Genomic DNA, 12,929 nt, shown 5'->3' with positions numbered 1-12,929 from the left:
GAGAGGTGAAGGCAATTAGGAAAAAGGGAAACAAATAATGGTCCAAAATAAACAATTGAAGGACCAAGAAAAAGAAAAAGAAGTAGAAAAAGAAATAGAAAATGAAAAAAATGAAAAAGAAGAAAAAAATAAGAATGCAAAGAAGAGTAGAAGTGAAAAAGCTATGGATGAAGGTGTGGAAGTACCATATCCTGTGGTACCTTCCAAGAAGGAAAAAGATCGACATCTGGTGAGATTTTTAGATATTTTCAGGAAACTGGAAATAACCATGCCCTTCGGAGAAGCTTTGTAGCAGATGCCACTCTACTCCAAATTCTTGAAGGATATGTTAACAAGGAAAGATAAGTATATTCACCAGGAAATCATCATAGTGGAAGGAAATTGCAGTGCAGTGATTCAAAAGATCCTTCCACCCAAGCATAAAGATCCTGGGAGTGTAACTATTCCTTGTTCAATTGGAGAAGTCACTGTGGGAAAAACACTTATTGACCTGGGAGCCAGCATTAATCTAATGCCACTCTCCATGAGCAGAAGATTGGGAGAGTTGGAGATAATGCCCACTAGAATGACTTTACAACTAGTTGATCGCTCCATTACCAGGCCATATGAAGTAATAGAAGATGTGTTGGTAAGAGTGAAACATTTTATCTTCCCGGCAGATTTTATGGTAATGGATATCTGCGAATATACTGACATTCCTGTAATATTGGGAAGGCCATTCATGTTGACTGCAAGCTGCATAGTTGTTATGGGTAGGAGGAAGCTGGAGTTGGGTTTTGAAGATCAAATAATTGATTTTGATTTATTTGTTGAAGACAAGCCTGCTCCAGAACAAAATGTTTGGTTACAGGTAATGGAAGGAGGTCAAGAGATTCTGACGGTAAGAACCAAAACATAAGATCACCCAGTGAGGTAAATGCGTCAAGCTAATGACATTAAAGAAGTGCTTCCTGGGAGGCAACCCAGTTTTAAGTTCTGCTATCTTTGTTTTTCATGAATATATCATGTGGAACTTGCTTTTTAATCTGTACATTAGAGTATATCAGCTTATCCTTGCATGCTAGATATAAGGGTTTCAATTTGTTGAGGAAGGGACTGAAAAATAACTTAGAAATTTTTTTCTGAAAAACAGTCCTTTCGCTAAGCGCAAGCCTCGCGCTAAGCGCATCTTTGTTCATGCACTAAGCCGCGAGTCTCAAGCGCTTAGCGCTCAACCCTTGCATCTGAGGCTGATTTGATCCGCTAAGCTGGCCAAGGCTGAGCTAAGCCAACTTCAATTTGATCTGAATTCGGCTAAGGTGTAGTCTGATCGTTAAGCCCATCATACACTTTGGCTAAGTGCGAGTCATTGCCGCCAAGCTCATTTCTTTGCGGCCAGAACTGGGGTTCATAAAGCTAAGCGCTAGTCATGGCGGCTAAGCTGAATTCCTTTCGGCAATGTGAGCGCTAAGCAAGTCCTTATCAGCTAAGTGCATGCTCCTCTGTACTTAAGATGCATCATTTTAGCTAAGCTGGCCAGAGCCTGGCTTAGCGAGAGTTTCAGGTTTTTTATCTGCAGATCTCGCTCAATGGTCCTTTTGTGCGCTAAGCCAAGACGCTTGTTAAAAAAACTGATTTTGAATTTCAAACGTCGGCTAAGCGCGAGGAACCGCTAAGTGATCCTCACTGAGAAACCAAACATCTCTCTGGCTTACTTAACACAGTGGTCCGCTAAGTGAGAGTGTTGAAAACTGCTTAAGTAAGTGTAACGGCAGTTACACTCACAATTGCCAGATTTTGTTAACTTCGTCTCCGCATTCTCTCTCTCCAAAATTTCGCACATTTTGCATCTGTGCTTTCTTTTTGCATTATCAACTTCCAAGCAATAACCAATCACCATCCAAGTAAGTTCCTTGTTTCCTTTTCTCTTTTTCTTTAATAAACTTTAGGGTAGAAGACTTCATTTGTAGTTTTTGATTTTTAGGGTTTTAATGTTTTGTTAGAATTAGTTTAAGATTAGGACTATATATACGTGTATATAGTATTGAGTATGTTGCACACATTGCATGCTTGATATGCCTTTTAGAGGCTTGAAAAGTACAAGAAAACAAACTGCATTTTCTGTGTTTTTTGGAAAACATGATGAACTCACTAAGCGAGCATGCTGCACTAAGCGAGTTCATCAGTGCTCATTGAATATATGCGTTCTCTGAAGAACTCGCTAAGTGCGCCTGCTGCGCTAAGCGAGTTCATCTCTTGAGGATGAACACTCATCCTCTTGCTGAACTACTTGTGGCTAAGCGAGGCATAATCACTAAGCCCAGGTAACTTAGACAATTTTTTTGTTGATAGCCTCGTGCTAAGCCGAGCTTTCCTGGGCCAAGCGCGACTCATTGCGGCATCCGCTGAGCTAAGTGAGCCTCACTCGCTAAGCTCCCAATACTTAGTGAAATTTTTTAATTGTTGGTGCCGCTAAGCAGCCTTTGAGAAGCTTAGCGCATATCCTTGCATAGACCTTAGGCTTAGCAGGTACTTTCAAGCTAAGCCAATTTTGCAGAAGCTGAATTTCTGCAACTTCTGCTAAGCGGCCCCACATGTCGCTAAGCGGTAGTGTCATACCCTAATTTCGTCCGGGAACTATTGCTTGATGGCATGCAACCGTTGATTGACCGCTTCGAGGTACTTGGCACCCTTTGTTGCACGATATGTGAAGTCCCGAGACGTGTCAGAAATTAAAAGGAAGCGTTGTTACGCAATCCGTGAAAATCCGTAACGTGACGGAAATCAAAAGGAAGTATTGTTACGCAATCCGTGAGTTTCCGTAACTCTTTGAAAGCTAAAAAAGGAGTAATTATATGATCCGTAAGGTTCCGTAACCTTACGAAAAGAAAACAAGTATCATGTATTTAGTAAAAAATGGGGTGCAAACAGTAACCAGACCCACTTGGGCCTTCCAGATTCTTCCTCCAGAAGGCGGTTGCTTCTGGAGGAAGCAACCTGGCTCGCCTAGGCGAGCTGGGTGGCATGCTCCTCCCCTATTTTGCTATAAATAGGGGGAGGAATGAAGAAGGATAGGATTCAGCCTTCTTGGCACTTCGTATTCACTTGAAATTACTGAGGAAAATTGTTTCCGTGAAGAAAATCCAAGTCAAGGCGCTTCCGTAACGTTTCCGTGGGTGATTTCGCGAAGATTTTCAACCGTTCTTCGTCATTCATCGTTCGTTCTTCATTGTTCTTCGGTCTTCAACCGGTAAGTACCCCAAATCGAACTTTTCAATTCATTCTATGTACCTGTGGTGGTCCCCATTTGTTTCGTGTACTTTTATTCTCATTTCATTTACTTTTCGTACCCCTTTTGACGTGCTTCAGTCATTTACTTAAGTCATTTTCTCGCCTAATCAAAAAATAAAATAAATTTCCACCGATCGTTTGATTTGTAATATCCGTTAATTTCTGTTAAAATGAAATCTGACCGTTTGGTCGTGCCGTAACCACGTTGGAAATCAAAAAGAGGTAAAATAATAATATAATAATAAAAAAATATCTTTTAGTAAAATAAAGCAAAAAAAAATCAATCGGACGTTTCTCTTTGGGATTTCTCTTTCTTAATTGAATTGACTAATAACTAAAGTGAAACTAAGGCTAAAATCAACTCGCAAAGTCAAGCTCATCCGCGAAAAATCACTAAAAAAGGATTTTAAAATACAATACCTCAGTTTTTCTTACCAAGTAAAAAGGATCATTTTTAAGGTCCAACGCCTTAAAATGACCACCCTCCAAGTAAAAAGAATCGCTTGATTCGCCTTTAAGAAAGAACTACGTAGGTCTGATTTCCTCTTTGATGGAGGGTACGTAGGAGCAAGAGCCCCACTTTTGTCGACCTCAAAAAAATAAAAAATAAAAAGAAATAAGTTAGGGTAACACAATTTCACACAATTCTAAAAACAAGGCTGTTGTCCTTTGAGACAAACGTGAGAGGTGCTAATACCTTCCTCAAACGTAAATACAACTCCCGAACTTGGAATGTTCTTTATGACCGGTTTCCTTCGGTTTTTCCGACGTTTTCCACAAATAAACGTTGGTGGCGACTTCGCGCATTTTCCTCCTTTGGAAAGCGCACCAGTGAGTCTCGCCTCGCTCGCTCGCAAAAGGGTAGGTTGCGATAGTTGGCGACTCCGCTGGGGACTGTTTTTTGTGAGTTAGGCCTATTTTAGGGAATTGTGGAATTGTGAAACTTTATGTGTGCATTTTGTTGAACTGTGCAAACGTAATAACTGCTATCTTTTCCACATTTTTACACTGCATTCTAAGCACCCACGGGTTTGAGTAAAAAAGGGGCCCTATACCCGGGTTCATGGGAATCTAAGGAGTGGAGGTGAATCTATGATCATGCTAGGTCTTCGACTTGCTTGATAATAGTGAAACCTCATCTAGAGCTTTCTCTCTTTATAATGTGTTGTCGCTAGTATTCCATACCGCCACAATATTATTATCTTGAGTGATGATACCTCTAGAAAACAACCATGTGAGTTATGAATCGTTGGGAGTAGTTATTAGAGACCCCTAGATATTATCCTATAGGTTCCCAAATAGGGGGATAGAGCAAACATGCTCCGTGCCATTTGTTCTCATGCATTCTTCTGTGAATAGCACATAAATTATAGTTTTGCTAGTGATATTTTGTTTCTCTAGAGTAATACGTCACTTTTTAATACATACGTTGAGGCGCCATAATGCCTTGAACATAGTATTAAAAAGATGGATCTTTTTGGTCTCGTATATGTAAATTACCCCTTGTTTTGGTTTCTTTCCGTTTCATGCATGCGCATTGCATCATTCATATCGGAGTCTTGATCCACCCCTTTTTTAGGTAAATGATGGGGACAAATCAAAACGGAAAAAGATTTTATCAAGTCAAGATTAAGGGCCTAGATGTCACCAGCCTTAAGGAGTTGGGACGGTTGATGGGACCCCTCCAAAGGCAAGCCTTCTGCAAAGTGTATGGAAAGATTTTAGATTTGACCGTAGTGGAGTTATTTACGGAAGTTGTTGTATCCCTCACCCAATACTATGACCAGCCATTGAGATGCTTCACGTTTGGGGACTTCCAAATAGTACCGACTGTTGAAGAATTTGAGGAGATATTAGGATGCCCTCTTGGGGGAAGAAAACCGTATCTTTTCTCCGGGTTTCTTCCCTCCTTGAGCAAGATTGCAGCTGTGGTCGGAGATTTGGCGAGAGAGTTGGATCGTATGTAGCAAACTCGAAACGGCGTAGTGGGCCTACCGCATAAATACTTGGAAGGCAAGGCAAGGGATATGGCAAGTCAAGAAGAGTGGGTCCCGTTTGCGGATATACTAGCTTTGCTAATCTTTGGGGTTGTCCTCTTTCCGAACGTGGACGGTTTGGTGGACCTAGCCGCAATTGATGCTTTCCTTGCATATCACCATAGCAAGGAGAGCCCAGTGGTGGCTATCTTGGCAGACTTATTTGATACATTTGACCGAAGGTGCGAGAAGAACAGCGCACGGATCGTCTGCTGCTTACCCGCTCTTTGTGTGAGGTTTGGTTTCGCACCTATTCCCACAAGACATAAGACACCCGTGTCTGCTTCAAAGTTATCGCTCGTGCGTCGAAAAGAGAAGAGTCGATTGGGACCAATACTTGGCTGGGATAGGAGGCAGCACAATCAACTGGTTTCCTCGATGGAAGGATGGAAAGGAGGGAGTTCTTTTCTCATGTGGGGACTACCCAAATGTTCCGTTGATAGGGACGAGGGGTTGTATTAACTATAATCCTGCACTTGCCATAAGACAGCTAGGGTACCCCATGAGGGGAGCACCAACGGAAGAGAGCCTCTCACCTTTCCTTGTGAGAGATTTCGGCACGCAAAGTCTGAAGGTTCTACAAAGAGTCCACAAGGCGTTGAAAAGTCCGTTGAGGAAAGATAAAGAACTTAGGGGCATCCATAATGGCATCATCGGTGGTTATCATGAATGGCTAAGAGTTCATACACGAGGGTTAGATTGGCTCTCCAAGTTGAAAGTTATCAACGAGGAGAACTTCAAAGCTCCGGGAGAGGATGAAGAAGTCCAAGCTCTAAAATTAGAGCTAGGGAAGGCAAGACTCACCAAAGAAAAATTCAAGTCAGCCGCTACTAACATCCGGAAAGAGTGTGCTGAGTTACAAGAGGAAAACGCGGCTACTGCAAGAGCCCTTGAACAAGAAACCAAGAGGGCCTGCAAGGAAGAGCATGGCCGAGATAAATTCCGAGGAGCTTTGTGGGGCAACAACAATGAGCTCAAGCTCCGGAGAGAGGAAAGAGACCAGTCACGAGTACATGGCATGATCTTAAAGGAGGAGTTAGCTGCTTGCTCAAGATCTAAGAGGAGTTTGGCCCAACACTTAGAAGCCACGGAACAAAGCATGCTAGCTATAATAGGGCAGTACAAAGAAGAGTTAAACCAGTCTTTGACCCATGAACAAAAACTAGTAGAGGACTTCGCACAAGCGTATGCCGAGAAGGAAGCAAGAGGGAGGGTGATTGATGCATTGCATCAAGAAGCGACCATGTGGATGGATAGGTTCGCCTTGACCTTAAATGGAAGTCAAGACCTCCCGCGACTACTAGCCAAAGCAAAGGCCATCGTTGAAGTGTGTTCATCCCTTGAGGAAATTCACGGGCTAATCAATTACTGTCAACACATGATAGATTTGATGGCCCATATAATTAGAAACCGTTAGGTTCTGTTGTAACACTTTTGTATGATATTGGCTAGATAAAAGCTTTGTTCCTTTTTATAAAAAGAGAAGTTCTGAAACTCATCACGTTATCTAAAAAAGGCCTTGAGGTGGATCCAAGTGTTCTGATCATTTATTAGCATATTCATGTTTTGGTGGTATACTCACCATTGTTTGTTTCTTTAGGGAACTCACCATAACTAAAAAAGCGCAAATGCACCCCTATAACACTCGATCCAAAAAGATGGATAATGAAGAGGGAGTGCAAGAACAGATGAAGGCCGACCTATCGTCCTTAAAAGATCAAATGGCTTCTATCACGGAGGCCATGCTAAAGCTTCAGAAAACTATAGAAGATAATGCTACCGCGACCGCTTCCAATAAAGCTAGGGAAGCGGAACTGGTGCTACAGCTCGCAATAAACTTGGGCCGAGACAGAAACACGATGGTTTTCGGTCAGAGGTATAGTCCTCAAGCCTACTCTTATGGTTTGCCTCCGGACTTCACTCCCCGTACCGCTCCAGACGATTTGAGCCAAGCCCCTACCTTCGAGGGGCAATTCCCTCCTTGTGTCGACTATCCTCTGCAAGAAGATGATGAAGGAGATGCCCATCTAGGCCCTCTACTTCCCCTCAAGGATCCGGCCCCCCATGAATTGCCCAAACCAAACATAGTCCGCCATGTCCCGTCTCCACCCACACCCATTAAAGAATTTGTTCCCTTTGCAAAAGATAAGGGAAAGATTGATTTACTTGAAGAGAGGTTGAGAGCGGTAGAAGGCCTCGGCAACTACCCGTTCTCGGATTTAGCGGATCTGTGTCTGGTACCTGACATCGTCATCCCTCCCAAGTTTAAAGTACCAGATTTTGATAAATACAAAGGGACGACATGTCCAAAAGGTCATCTTCGGATGTATTGCCGAAGGATGGGAGCATATTCTACGGACGAAAAGTTGTTGATGCATTTCTTTCAAGACAGCTTAGCCGGAGCAGCAGTGGCATGGTATACCAATCTGGAAGCTTCTCAGATCCGGTCATGGAAAGACTTGGCAACTGCCTTTATTAGGCAGTACCAATACAACACGGATATGGCTCCTGATCAGAACTAGCTTCAGAGCATGACCAAGCGAGAACATGAGTCCATTAAAGAATATGCTCAAAGGTGGAGAGACCTAGCAGCCCAAGTCGTCCCGCCCATGACTGAGAGGGAGATGATCACAATTATGGTAGATACGTTGCCTACGTTCTACTATGAGAAGCTGATAGGATACATGCCAGCTAACTTTGCAGACCTCGTCTTCGCCGGAGAAAGAATCGAGTCCGGACTGAGAAAAGGAAAGTTTGAATATGCCTTCAACGATGCCCCCAACAACAATAGAAGAGCCCCGGTGGTGGGCACACGGAAAAAGGAAGGAGATACCCACGCAGTCACCACCGCCCCAACATGGATGAAAGCACCCCAAAATGCCCAAAACTCATACCAGCACAACCATCCGAACTTTTTGATCCAAGCCGGAAGTTCCCTCCCAACTCAAGTAGAAGGGCCTCCCGCAACAGAAAAAATGCCTGCCCAACACACAGCTCCGGCCACTCCCCGGCCAGCCAATAATACAACTCCTAGCGCGAGTTATAACAATGCACGGAGCCCCCCGAAAGACGAGTTCTCTCCTATTCCCATGGCATACTCCGAGCTGTGGCCCTCATTATTGGAAAATCATTTGGTAGTGGCCATACCCGGGAAGGTATTCCAGCCACCATACCCCAAGTGGTACAACTCGAATGCCAAGTGTGCATACCATAGTGGAGCCCCCGGACACAACATTGACTCTTGCTTACCGTTCAAGTATAAGGTGCAACACCTGATAAATGTCGGCTGGCTATCATTCCAAGAGGAGGGCCCCAACGTTAAAACCAATCCACTAGCCAGTCATGGAGGGGCTAGCATAAACGCCATCCAAAAGGATGGGCCGTCAGGGGCAAAGAAATTAGAAGATGTGACGTCTAGACGATTCATCTACCAGTCGCTGCAAGCGACATGCATGGTCTCTCGTGGCGGAGACGAAAAAGATGGATGTTTGTTTCATCTCGGGGAATCACACGACATGGAAACCTGTCCCGTGGTGGAAGAGTTACTTCAACAGCTCATGGACTGGGGGCAGCTCGAAGTGTCCAAGAGAGATAGGGAAGAACCACAGATTTGCATGCATTCGGAAGAAAAGAAGGTTCCCCTAACCCCCAAAGCCCTAGTAATATGTTTCACTAGGAATGTGACCGGCTCCAGGCCCATGTACCCCCCGACAGCGCCCAAGCCAATGTTGTTTGCCTATCAAAGCAACAAGGTCGTGCCATGGAAATATACCCCTCCCGCTTTTGGAGAAAGGGCGCCAACCGAGGTTGACTCCTTGTCGGCCAAGGTGACCAACATTACCGGTCTTAGCGGCGTAACCCGCAGTGGCCAGGTTTTCGCTCCCCCTCACTCGGCGGAATTTCCCTCCAAGGGGAAAGCACCCATGATCCAAGAGCCCGCAGACGTGGCCACCCTCTCAAAAGAAGTGGATCCCCCAGTGGTAAAAGGGGCTGAAAAGAAAGAAGGTCTTCAAGGAAAGGTGGTGACTTTGGAAGAGGCTCATGAGTTCCTTCATCTCATCCAACAAAGCGAGTTTAAAGTTGTTGAGAAATTGAATAAAACTCCGGCAAGGATCTCTTTGTTCGAACTGCTCATAAACTCTGAGCCTCATCATGCACTATTGGTAAAGGTCATCAACGAAGCCCACGTAGCACACCACATCTCAGTTGAGGGTTTTGAAGGCATTGTTAATCATATAACTACCAATAACTATATCGGGTTTACGGAAGAAGAGATTCTCGTTGAGGAGAGAGGGCATAACAAGGCTCTACCTGTGTCTGTCAGATGTATGGACCATGTCGTCTCTAAGGTACTCATCGACAATGGTTCAAGTTTAAATGTGATGCCAAAGACCACCTTGGAGAAACTTCCTTTTAATGCGTCACGTCTAAAACCAAGTTCGATGGTGGTGTGAGCCTTTGACGGTAGTCGGCGGGAAGTGATGGGGGAAATCGACATCCCTATTCAGATAGGCCCCCACACTTGCAATGTGGTTTTTCAAGTGATGGACATAAATCCTGCCTACAGCTGCCTCTTGGGGAGACCCTAGATTCATGCGCTAGGAGTAGTCCCTTCGACGCTTCACCAGAAATTGAAATTCGCGGTTGGTGGACTTTTGGTGATAGTGTCAGGCGAAGAGGATATGTTGGTGAGTTGCCCCTCCTCCGCACCCTATGTAGAAGCAGCAGAAGAATAATTGGAAACAGCTTTCCAATCCTTCGAGGTGGTGAGTTGTGCCTCTTTGGAAATAAGTCTGTTGCTACCTTCTCTCTCTAATGCGGCCATAATGGTGGCACGGGTGATGCTCAAGCACGGTTATGAGCCCGGAATGGGTCTGGGCAAGGACAGCCTCGGGAATGCCGATGTGGTTGACATTAGGGGAAACCCGTACAAATATGGGTTGGGGTATGAATCTGGGATGCCGGGAAGGAGGAATGCGCTGTCAAGACTCAGGGCAGATAAGGCATGGCCCGGCCATGTTAGCCAGTGTTTCACCAGTGCCGGGATAATGTTTGAGGAAGAGGTGGCGGCAATAGGAGAGGAGTCTCCACAAGACCCGCCAAGTTTTGTGCGACCATGCCATCTCGATTCCCAAGTGGGGAACTGGCGCGTGATAAGCCAGTCAGAGGTCTATACCGCTGATTCAATGTAATTAGAGGCTATAAATTCCTTTCTCTTTTGTTTTGTGAAACCTACCTTATTAAATAACAAAGAGATCTTGTTTCATCTGTTCTTGCAGTTCCACCTTTTCTCATATCATTTTGCATGTTTTTGTTTCTTTTGTCTTGATTGGTATAGATATGAGGGTCAATTCTTTGAGGATCCTAACAACAAGGGTTTGATAATCGATTTTGACCGAGAAGTAAGCCAAACAATAAATGAAGAAGAGGAAGAGGACGTTCTTTCACCAGAGTTGGAGAGGTTGATCGCTCAGGAAGAGCGCGAAATGAAGCCTCACCAAGACGAAACCGAACTGATAAACTTAGGGACCAGAGAGGGAAAGAAAGAAGTGAAAGTAGGAACTGGTATGACCACACCTATCTGCCAAGGCTTGATAACCCTTCTTGAAGAATATCAAGACGTCTTTGCATGGTCGTACCAAGACATGCCAGGTCTGGACCTCGACATTGTGCAGCATAAGTTGCCATTGAATCCTGGGTCTTCCCCGGTTAAGCAAAAGCTACGAAGGATGAGACCCAAAATGTCTTTAAAAATCAAAGAAGAAGTGAGAAAGCAGTTCGATGTGGGTTTCTTAGCTGTAGCTCGATACTCGGAGTGGGTGGCCAACATTGTCCCGGTCCCAAAAAAGGACGGCAAAGTGCGAATGTGCATAGACTATCGGGACTTAAACCGAGCCAGTCCTAAAGACAATTTTCCCCTGCCACACATTGATATACTGGTAGATAATACAGCCAAGTTTGCCCTTTTCTCTTTTATGGATGGTTTCTCAGGGTATAATCAGATAAAGATGGCACCCGAAGATGTGGAGAAGACTACTTTCGTCACCCTATGGGGAACGTTCTACTACAAAGTGATGGGCTGATAGCCTTCGGGCTGAAAAATGTTGGGGCAACCTATCAGCATGCCATGGTAGCGTTGTTCCATGACATGATGCATAAAGAGATAGAGGTCTATCTAGATGACATGATTTCCAAATCTCGGACTGAGGATGAACACCTCGTCAATCTGCGTAAGCTGTTTGGAAGGCAGCGGAAATACCAACTGAAACTAAACCCAACCAAGTGCACCTTCGGGGTAAAATCGGGGAAGTTGCTGGGATTTATCGTGAGCCAGAAAGGGATAGAGATAGATCCTGAGAAAGAGAAGGCCATTCTTGAAATGCCAGAGCCACGCACGGAGAAGCAGGTTCGAGGTTTCTTGGGCAGGTTGAATTACATCGTGAGATTTATCTCGCAACTCACCCCTACATGTGAGCCCATCTTCAAGCTATTGCGTAAGAACCAGGCGGTCCTGTGGAACAGCGACTGCCAAGAGGCCTTCGAGAAGATCAAACAGAGCCTCGCAAACCCCCCGGTGCTAATGCCACCTGTAACAGGAAGACCTCTTTTCTTGTACATGACTGTGTTAGACGAGTCTATGGGGTGCGTGTTGGGTCAGCATGATGACTTTGGGGAAAAGGAACAAGCCATTTACTATCTTAGCAAGAAGTTTACCGCATGTGAGATGAATTACTCAATGCTGGAAAGGACGTGCTGCGCCCTGGTATGGGCGTCACATCGTCTTAGGCAATACATGCTCAGTCATACCACGTGGCTTATTTCCAAAATGGATCCCGTGAAATACATCTTTGAGAAACCGACCCTCACGGGACGAATCGCTAGGTGGCAGGTACTACTATCTGAATTCGATATTTTGTACGTCACCCAAAAGGCGATAAAGGGAAGCGCCTTGGCAGATTATTTGGCCCAACAACCCCTCCAAGATTATCGGCCGATGCACCCTGAGTTCCCAGATGAAGACATCATGGCCCTATTCGAAGAGAAGCGGACGCACGAGGACATAGAGAAATGGATTGTTTGCTTCGATGGGGCATCTAATGCTTTGGGCCATGGAGTAGGGGCAATCCTTGTATCCCCGGATGATCAGTGTATTCCTTTCACGACCAGGCTAGGTTTCGATTATACCAACAATATGGCCGAATATGAAGTGTGCGCCCTTGGGATTCAAGCGGCCATTGATTTTGACGTAAAGCTACTCAAAGTGTATGGAGACTCGGCTTTGGTAATACGCCAGTTGAGAGGAGAATGGGAAACTAGGGATCTGAAGTTGATACTCTATCAAACACATATCTTGAAGTTAGCCGAATTCTTTGACGACATTTCTTTCCACCACATACCTCGGGAAGAGAACCAAATGGACGATGCATTGGCCACCTTGGAATCCATGTTTCAACTTGCCCCACACGAGGATCTACCGTACATTGAATTCAGATCTCCGGGCAAGCCGGTACATTGTTGTACGATAGAGGAAGAGTGAGATGGGAAACCGTGGTATTTCGACATCAAACAATATGTTGAGAACAAAGAATATCCACCAGGGATTTCTGACAATGACAAAAGAAC

Source organism: Glycine max, chromosome 19 (assembly GCF_000004515.6).
Source record: "Glycine max cultivar Williams 82 chromosome 19, Glycine_max_v4.0, whole genome shotgun sequence".
Lineage (NCBI taxonomy): Eukaryota > Viridiplantae > Streptophyta > Magnoliopsida > Fabales > Fabaceae > Glycine > Glycine max.
This window is presented reverse-complemented; position numbering follows the sequence as displayed.